This window comes from Poecilia reticulata, linkage group LG2 (genome assembly GCF_000633615.1).
Source record: "Poecilia reticulata strain Guanapo linkage group LG2, Guppy_female_1.0+MT, whole genome shotgun sequence".
NCBI lineage: Eukaryota > Metazoa > Chordata > Actinopteri > Cyprinodontiformes > Poeciliidae > Poecilia > Poecilia reticulata.
In genome coordinates this window covers 42,958,289-42,968,449 of record NC_024332.1, presented here as the reverse complement: position 1 = coordinate 42,968,449, position 10,161 = coordinate 42,958,289, and positions in this window count along the sequence as shown.

Below are 10,161 nucleotides of genomic sequence, written 5' to 3'. Positions count from 1 at the left end.
TGTCCTCAGTGGCCCTCTCACAGTATTGGTTGAAACTGCTTGGCTACAGTGTTTTGGTGCAAATCCTTTCCTGCGTTGCATATTAAAATTTCAGTCTATTCTTTTCAAAATATCTCAAGCTGTGTTGGTTGGAGGGCATCTGTAAACACCAAGTTTCAACCCTCCACACAGATTTTCAATTGGATTTAAATCTGAACTTTGACTAGGCCATTTTAAAGCTACATCAATTTTAATTTAAACCGTTACATTGCACTTCTGGCTGTAGGTTTAGAATATTGTCATGCTGGTAGGTGAATCTCCATCCCAAGGCGGAGGAGGTTTTACTGCTAGAACATTTTAGACTTTTCAAACTCAGAAATGTACAAGTTTTTTCTACAAAATTTTTGCGATTAATCTAAAAATTTCTATTTCTTTCTAGCAAATTTTCAACTTTTCAAACAAAAATTTCACATTGCTTTCATAACATTTTCTGTGGTTAATTCCAAAACTTCAGATTTTTCTCTAGCAATTTTTCAACTATTAAAACTCAGAAATGTTCTTGTTTTTATTTAGAACATTTCCGAAATTAATCTCAAAATTGTTACTTTTTTCTAGAATGTTTGACTTTTCAAACTTAGAAACTTACAAGTTTTCGTAGAATATTTCTGTGATTAATCTCAAAATTTCTGATTTATTTTTTCTACTACTCAAACTCAGAAATATCCACTTTTTTTTTAAACTTCTGAGATGAATATTTTTACAACTCGAAAGTAGAAATAAAGTCAACATGGCTGGTCTTTTGTTTGGCTGCGGAAGCCGAACCTCGTCACTGCTCTGCAGACACCGTCCAGCTGCACCCAGAAAGTTAGTTTACTATAAATACCCCCCCAGTTTCGTCTCCCCCATGCTGGGCATAATTCCCTCTCTTAATCTTTTCCTGCACATGTATGTTCTCCTGATAATTCTGAAAGCCAATTTACCAAGCAGTGGATCCAGAAGTAAAAAAGCATGAAGGCGGATGCGTTTGCAGCCAAAGGTTTGGGGGATGGTGGGAGGTGAGTCTGACAGAGACAGATGCTTAAAGAGGGCGAACGCTGCAGCTGACGAAAGGACAGAATGAGTGGATAAATGAAAGGGACGGAGCATGAAGCTCGCTCCAGGCCCTGTGGTTGTGGGTGTCTGTCCAGGCTTAGCGGCCGCTGAGATGGCCTGCTAGCTTTGGCTGCCTGCGTCTATAAAAGGAGAGCGCCAATGTGGCCACACTCCCCACGGCCCAGAACAACCCCTGGCTCTCGGGAATGCTTATTCATCCCAATTTGACACTCACAAAAAAAAAGCATTTTTTCCACTAGCTCTGGTGGGAAAAGCAACACCTCATAGTTTAATTTATTTTGCGTTTAAATCTGGGGGAAGTCTTTTTACATGAATCCAGGGTCACAGTGGAGCTACATGGCCTCATTTTGGTGAGGTAATTATTTTGATCAGAAACCACTTGAAAGACTCCAGATATTCACTACTGCCAGATGAATATCCTGGTGTCACGCTTAGATCACAAGTTCAACACATTTCAAATTGCACAGAAAGTAAGATGTTTCCTGCTGCTTTTGTGTTTTACAAAACCACAGCCTGTTAGCTCACACATAGGAACTGGACTGGCCTGAATTTATCTGATGGGAGATGGAAAGATAGATTTATGGTCAAATTTAAGGCTTTTTAAGACCACTATAAATTGAATTTAAGACCACAGAAATGTACAAATTTCATCCAACCAACCAGCAGTAAATTTGAACTTATCCATGATAGAAGCAGAGACACTACTTAGTAGGGATGTACGATATGGATTAAAATTCATATCACAACTGTGATGGGTGGCCGTAACGATAAATGTCACAATATGTAAAACTTACAACAGAAACAAACAAACAAAAAAAAAATCACATACTATTTGAGTGGAATGTAAATATTTATCTAAGTGTTAAAACTTGTCTAACACTCGGTTTTGTGAATGTTATTTGTTTGTAACTATTTTGCTTTATGCTGCTTCCTCCCTTAAAAAAATCTAATTTTAATGGAGACCTGACAATGATAAGCAGCAGCATAGCCTCAATGATTACCTGGTTAAATCAAAGTAAAATACATAAGTGAAATATTTATCTACATAAAAACACAGTAAGCTTAATGTAATGGATATTTGTGTTAAATCTTGCATTTTATTCCCAGTGTTGACTGGATCTTGTAGTTGGCTGCATTGCTGGTATTCAGCTAACTACAGGTAGTAAAACAAACTGCTTGTATTTCCTTCCACACACTTTGCAGATTACATTTTTCTGCTCCTGCTCTGACTGCTTAAACCTCCTGCCGTCTTAAGAGATGGAGACATTTAAACCCCACAAGTTTTTTACTCTGTGCGCGATCATGCGGAGTCACACTCTACGTTTTTATGTTTTCTTCTTGTGATTTCGAAAAGACCATCAGATTGTCACTCCATCCCCGCTGTCTGACCGTGACATCTGCTGTAGTACTTCTGAGCATTACTCTAAGACAATAGGAATGTTAGAAATGGGGTCCGTTGGACTCTTTTTACCCCATCTGCATCCCGGCGGTGATGGCACCGATCCCGCATGCGCTTTTACCCCTCGCTGTCTGACAGTGACATCTGCCGCACTCCTCCTGAGCATCGTGCTGAGATCGTGGGATGTTAAACTCGAACCAGGTCCAGATAATTTATGTTTTCACACCTGCCTTTGTAATAAGGTCTTCCTTTAAATACTCAGTCGTGCTGCTTTCCACTTGCTCTGTTTGGACGCCGGCCGGTAAGACATTAACAAGCATTACGTGGTTAGCCGCTAGACTACAGATCTGTATTGCAGGCCAACTTTCTATTGTTTCTATTGTATACCCTTTATATCGCACATTCCTACTACTTAGCAGGGACATATTACTGTGAAATATCATTTCTGCTACACAGTAGTTGAGATGGTAGCATGTCATGATAATCATGAGACTGTAATACAGCAATAGTCTTCTGTCAGTTTGGTTGGAAATCTGATTGTTTCTGAAGTTCCTTCATGAACAAATAACCACAATGACTCTGAAGATACTTGGATGACATAAATATAGCTTTGTTGAGTTGAACTGAATTTGTTTTTTCTATGATTTAAGTTCAAATGGATGGATTTCCTTGTTTTTTCATTGGCAAATAGATTAATTATGAAAAATTAAGCAACAATGTCCAAAGTTTTCCTTAAAACAAACTTCTGATTCTGCTTTTACATTATAATAATCATATCTGACATGCTAACAACCATTTTCTGATACTGTTAAACTCTTGACACTGGATAAAAATAGCGTCTCTCATTGCGAGTGGGAAACAGTTTGTTCAGCTTCTGACATTTCATTTCTATAATTTAGGATTAGCTCCTCTCTCCTCAGCGGCCGCGTCGCGGCGTGCAGAGATGCTTTGTGCGTCAGCGTATCTAAGCGTGGGTACCACACTGCCCGCTGAACAAAAGACATTGATAGTTAACAAACAAGAGGGCGTGGATTCGTGCGGATCTGTGCAGCCTTCGGTTCCGTCGCAGCCATGTGCGACTCCATGTGAACGAGAACCAGAGTCCCTTCTGTCGATCCGCAGCCTCCCAGCAGTCGGCCGTTGCCATGACTCCTCCGCCTCCAACAGTAAGACTTTCTCTTTTGTTCTTCACGACTACCATCTCAGTTTGCTTCAAGACTTTCCACGCCATGCTGTGATTAGTCATTACTCATTCTGCTAATGTGCTTTTATTCCCAGAACGAGTAAAAGCCAAGCCTAGCCTTTTACTCCTTAAGGTTGAGTCGTTGCAGGTAAAAATGGAGACGGGGTGAAAAGTCATCACGGGAACTTTGTGTTTCAGCTCCAGGCTTCGCTGCTTCCCTGTTAGCGAGGCGTAGCCGCTTCTGACTGAATGACGGCTTCGTGACGGCTTCATTAAGACCACAGATGGTAAGGGAAGTGGAGAGGAGATCGAACAAATGTAGTGCTGGTGAAATGTGAGGGAGGCCGCAGGACCTTCTCTCAGCGTGCGAAGCTGGCCGGAGACCAAGCAGCCTGCATGAGCAGCCTGTTCTCGTTATCCGAAGGCCGGCTGCAGCTGAGTCCATCGAGCTCCTGCAGGTAAAGTTTGATGCTACTTCTCTGTTAGCGGTGGATGAGTCAGCTGCTGCCCCCCAATACTACCATATTAGGGCCATTGCAGATAAGAGAAAAAGAGTAGAGAAATTTTTCACCAAAAAAACTCAGAAATGTTGAGATTAATCCCAGATATTACAGGAAAAAGCTCTGACATTTCTGAGTTTGAAAAGTTGAAAATTTGTAAGAATCTCAGAAATTTTGAGATTCATCTTAGAAATTTTCAAGAAAAAATTGCTAGAAAAAACTCAGAAATGTTCTAAAATAAAACAAGCACATTTCTGAGTTTGAGTAGTATTTTCTGATTCAATTTAAGATTTTCTAGAAAATCTTAGAAATTTCTGAGTTTGAATTTTGGATTGACAAATATTTGCTAGAGAAAAACTCAGAAATTTTGTTTTTCAAATTTGAAATGCAAAATAATTTTGTTGGGAATATTTTTAACTGCTCAGCCATAAATAAAGTGGGCAGGGTTTTTTTTTGTCTTAATAAAAGACAGACAGTTTCCTTACTTTTTGGCCAATCTTTTTCTCTTTTTTCTCTAGGAAATATTACCAGCATCATAAATGAAAACTATCTCCAAAAATCCCTTTTTCTATTAACCAATTTTAATGACTGATGTGCTCTAGTCATTTTGTTTTTTGAGTAAAAACTCACTTGATGTTTATCATGACGAAATTAAAATTAAATACTTTGTGCCTAACACTTTCTATTAAGAAGAATTAAAGTTGTCGTTAAAATTAATGACCAAAACGATTGCTACAGGGCCACATTTGTACCATTCTTGAACTGCAGTCAGGGGCCATGTTCCAAGGGCCATAAATGGCCCCTGGGCCACACTTTGGAGACCCATGGGTTAAATGCTTCAATGACCCTCAAGCAAATGACAAGGACAGAGGATTTTCTGGTTCTTTAATTGGAAGATTTAGGTAAATTTAAGTAGATTTAGGAGAGTGTGAGTGTGTGTGGTTCTACAAAACAAAGTAAACAAACTTAAGACAAACTACAATCCAATGTAAACATCAAATATCATGTTAGCAGGTTAGATATTAGTCACATTCTTGTCTTCTAGGCCCAAAAGTCTTTACTTAGCCTAAGTCATATTGGGTAATATTATTCTCATTACTCCAGTCTTGTGTTTCAGTTACTTGCAATGTTAAAGTAAAAGAAAGCAGCTAAACATGATAAAAATCACCAGTTTAAATGAAAACTTAGCTTAGTTTAGCCATAGCTTTTACAAAATGAGCAAACAGAAAATGTTCAGAGTTACAAAATACACAAATTATCTTTCTGAAACACAAAATATAGTGTAACTTACCAGTATTACAGACACACACTTGTAGAAACCACATAAAGTGTCTCCAAACATGGCGACTGCCAACTTGCACTGCTAAACCCAAAACAAAGCATTGCTCACTAAACGGCCGCGCCCCCTAACGGCGAGTACAGGAACTGCACCACAGTCCTGCCCTCAGAACAGCAGCAGCATCTGTACTTGTACTTTGGAAAGTCCCATCAAAGACTCAGCATTTCACCAGCTTAAGAGCCAAATTTTGACAAATTAAAGAGAAAATAGTTCTGAGCATGCAGAAGTGCTTTGCTTTATAAGCTCCATCTGTTTTACATTTCACACATACCTTAAAGGAATCACTCCGTTATTAATGATTAATTCCCATGTTAGCTAAGCCCCATTTATACTTTATGAAATCAAAACACAGACTTAGCCAAGCCAATAAATATCCAACCTAATGAGGTAACCGAGGGGAAATCGTAGGGCTGGGTTGTCATTTAGATTCCAGAATGCTGTTCAACAAGTTCAACTGCCACCATACACAGATTTAGTAGCTTTCTAATGGTGTCTTGTTGAAGTGAGGGATTTATGAGTGGAGCTGCAAAGCAGAGAACATTAGGACGGGTGACAGAAGCTGCCTTCTGGACGAAGCTCCTGCGCTACAACATGCTGTAAATACAGCCTGGGAGAAATGGCCTCTGAGGGCTCATTTGGACGTCTCATTTCCAGTCTGGCCAAAACATGTAAGCTAACATGGCTGACTGTTCCGCAAGAAGCAACAAACAGCAGGCCGCTCAGACTCACTTCCTCTGCATGCAAGGCATGAAAATGGAGGACGGCTGAAACGATTAATCGGTTATTGAAACAATCGTGAAATAATTTAGTCGTCGAGTAAATTAACAAACTCAAAAAAAGGACGTTTGATGAAAGAACAGCATTAAGAACCTTTGGTTATCCAATTATTATCATTGTCAGTTAAACCTAAAAATAACAGATTTGACTCAAGTCGAGCAGAAAGCGCTGAACTTTTCACATGATGAAGTATTTTTTAGCTGCAGATGCATCAATTGTTCACTGAAGGGATGCTAAGTTATTGATTTTTTTGAGTTTTTCTTATTTAAAAAAGACATTGGCTCATTTGTCTATTTACATTTTTTTATGCTCAGTAGTTGGAATAATCGACAGATGAATCGATAACTAAGTCGATTACTTGCAGGCACAGAGTGTAGCAGTGATAGTTTTCAGCAGAAACCTGAAGGTTTGGTCAGCATTTGGTGACCGGTCTAACCCAGGTCCGTGAACCTGTCAACCTCTCTGCTGGCGTAACTCTGGCTGCTCTTTGTTTAAGTTTTACAACTTAGACTTTTGACTTCTTTTCCAGTTTGACCAGTAGAGCACAACTGCAGTTAATTATAACAGCTCAGGGTATTTTTCAGCTTAACTTTTCTCAGGTTGTATAGAAAGATTCAAGAGATAATTAACGGCTTGTGCTTAGGTATGACAAAGATAAACAAGTAAAATACGACTTGTAAGACGCGTGTTTGTGGTTTTTGAAGAATGGTTCTGGCTTGTATTGTGAATTAGGAGAAAAAGCAAAGTGCAGACGGATGCTAGAGCTCTGCATTGTTGTTGGCTTGCCGAAAAATATAACTGGTAAACTTTCAGAAAGACCAAAAGGAAAACAGCAAATGTAGACTTTAAACACATAAATAAACATGAATGAAATGATCAAAACACAAAAGGAAATGTAGAACTTTACAGTTTTATGTTTTAGACTTGATGTTTATGTCGTGATTATTAATAAGTGATTGCTGAGATTAGTTACCGTTGCTATTAGCTCATAAAGATGAACTAATTTAAACACCTGCTCTACTGATGATCTGTCAGAGTAGCTGCGTGAGTCGCCTTTTTTATTTTTACTGAATTCCACAGCTCAGCTACATGTTGAGGTTTTCAAAGTCAAGCTAGCATAACTGAATCACTTCTGTCTGCCTTGCTATGTTTTTCTTAATTAAAACTTTTTCCTGACCTGTTATCTAGTTTTTGTAGTGTTGAAAATTAGTAAAGCACTGCTACATTTAGGATTTAACGCATTATATTGATGACTGAACAGCTAAAACCAATGCTAGTCATCGTCAGCAAGCAGCTTTTTGCCCTCCGGCAGTGAGATGGAGGCGTGACGTCACACTGAAGGTTGTCCATAGAAGATACATTGTTGGTTTACATGAGAAGATGTGTATCAAAGTAGTTACTTGCCAAATTAATACTACATATCCAAGCTTTAAATAATCGGTGCATCTCTACAGTAAGATGTGTAAATTTTCCCTTTTCTTCAGTTGTTAATGTCTACAGAAACAGAAGAGCCCGGCGTTATCAAACACAGTAAGATGAGACTGAACTCGTGCTTTGCTGTCAAGCTAAGAGGAAAATGTCAAGGGGGGCTGCAGAGACGCTGCCAGCGGATCTGTCTGGACCGTTTGCTGCCACCTACACAGCATATGGCTCAGCCTGATAACTAAGGCATTAATGACTAAGACTTCTGCATGTTAACAAGCAAACATGTCCAGATATCAGCTAATGAATGCGTCCAGCAGCAGCAGCAGGTGAACGCAGAGACCTGCAGACAGGTAGGTGGGTCATATTAACATGTTTGTAAGATCCTTGAGGGGTGAGTGTCGGCGTTTGATGTATTGGCGATTTCCTCTGCTGACATTATCTCCTGAAAACAAATGATCCACCCAGCAGCCATAAAAAACAAGGCAGCTCTGTGTAGATTGGTCTGTGCTGTCTGGTTTGAATCATTCTTTGTCATAGCTGGGTTTGCGGGTAATTTTTGCTGCGTGTAAGTGGCTGTGCTGGGGCGGTGTGGTGAGCCTGGCATGGGCCGGGGGCCAGAGGCGTCTCATAAAAGGCCGACCACAGTGAGTTTTACAGCTGGACCGGCCATCAACCGACTCTGGGCCTCAGCCATTAGTGGTTGGAGTGAGGCTATAACGCATGCATCCAACTGTGAGAGCTTTTCACTCTCACATATATTTTATATTATCATCCATGCTTCAAAGATGGAACCTCCTATGAGAATTAAATAGAAACTAAAAGACAATGAAAACCGCATAGAGTCCTCTAGATGTTTGAACTTTTTACCTTTTGTCACATTACAACCACAAATTTCAATGATTTTTTTTTATTTTATTTGACGCACCAACTCAGCTGGAGTGGTAGACACACTTCTGCTAATGTGCGAATAGCAGAGCTAATTTTTAGTTTAGTGCAATTGGCTTCCCCAAAGTTAATTTTTCTGGATAAATCCTAAAACACAAATTTATCTGGCTGTTTTGTAAACTTTCAGCTGAGTAAAGTTAAACATTTGTGTTGAAGTTTAGGTTATCAAGGAGTTGGACGTTTCTATTTATGCTCTTATTTTGAAAGGGGTAAAGTTTATGCAGCACTTTCTTGCACTTTCAACAAGCTGAAATGTGCATTACAAATAAACATGAGTTGAATGTTCTATGCTATATTATGAAATGTTCTCATACATATATCTACATATATTTTTATTTTTTAAATCATCTCCGGTCAAGAAAATGATTAAATTGCTGCTAATCAACAAAACATGTCAATGCTTTATAAATATTTGCCACTGCAGATGAGAACAAATTAATGTTTTTGTCATTCAATCAAATTTGATGGAACTGAATAGAGACCAAGGAGAGCCTGCTGGAGTCTGGTGGAGGTTTGTCATAATGAGCCTAAACATACAATCAAAGCTACAAAGTTACAACTGAAAGGTACAAATGGTCAAATCAAAACCTAAATCTGTGCCATGACCTGCAAATTATTGTAAACTGATGCTTAAAGATGCTTTCCATCCAACTTTACTGAGATATATGTGGAAAAACTGGAAGAAAAATAGATAAGAAGACCTCCAAATGGAAATCATTTCAAATAATTTTCACAGTTATGCACTATTTTGTCTTTTATCACATAAAAACTTAATAAAATCATAAAATATTTGTTGCTTTAACGTGAAGAGGGGAATTCATCTCTTTGCAGAGGTTCTTCAAGAGTCCTTTCTTTCCGTTTAAGCTCATTTTATACAGTCTATTGATTGCTGCCTGAAAAGACGTCTGACTTTTTCCCGTCATGCCATCCTACCTCTGCCATCAATAACGCTAAGGAGTGTGGCGCTCTGAACAGATGCGCTGCGTCACAAGATGACAACTCTGCAAAGCGTTGGGGGGAATGAAAGTGAACAGAAGAATCTGCTGTGGTCTCACAATAACGCAGCATCTTTCACAGGTGACAGAAGTGGAAGTTTTTGTAATTCAACACAGACGCTGTGCTGTGACTTTGTATTCAGTTAGAAGAAATCTGCTACATGCACAGAAAGGAGCAGCATCCTGGACGTCCTTGTGCATTTCCAAACGCACCCTTCTCATTTCACAGTCGACCCACCGCGCCGTCCTTCGCACTCCCTCGGACACCACCTATCATCTTCCTCCTCCTCCGCCTCCATCCCTCCCCACCTGCAGGACCTCAGCTCATTGTTTTCGCCCTGCTGATTAACCTCTCTCCGCCCCGAGGAATGTCTCACATTGGGTCTCTGGATGAACAAACTATGACAGCACCAAAACACGGTCAGCTTTTTCTAATGAGTTCCAGCCACTCGAGGCTTTGGGCGAGTTGGCCCGCTGTGATCGACACCTGCTTCGGCGGCCATAGC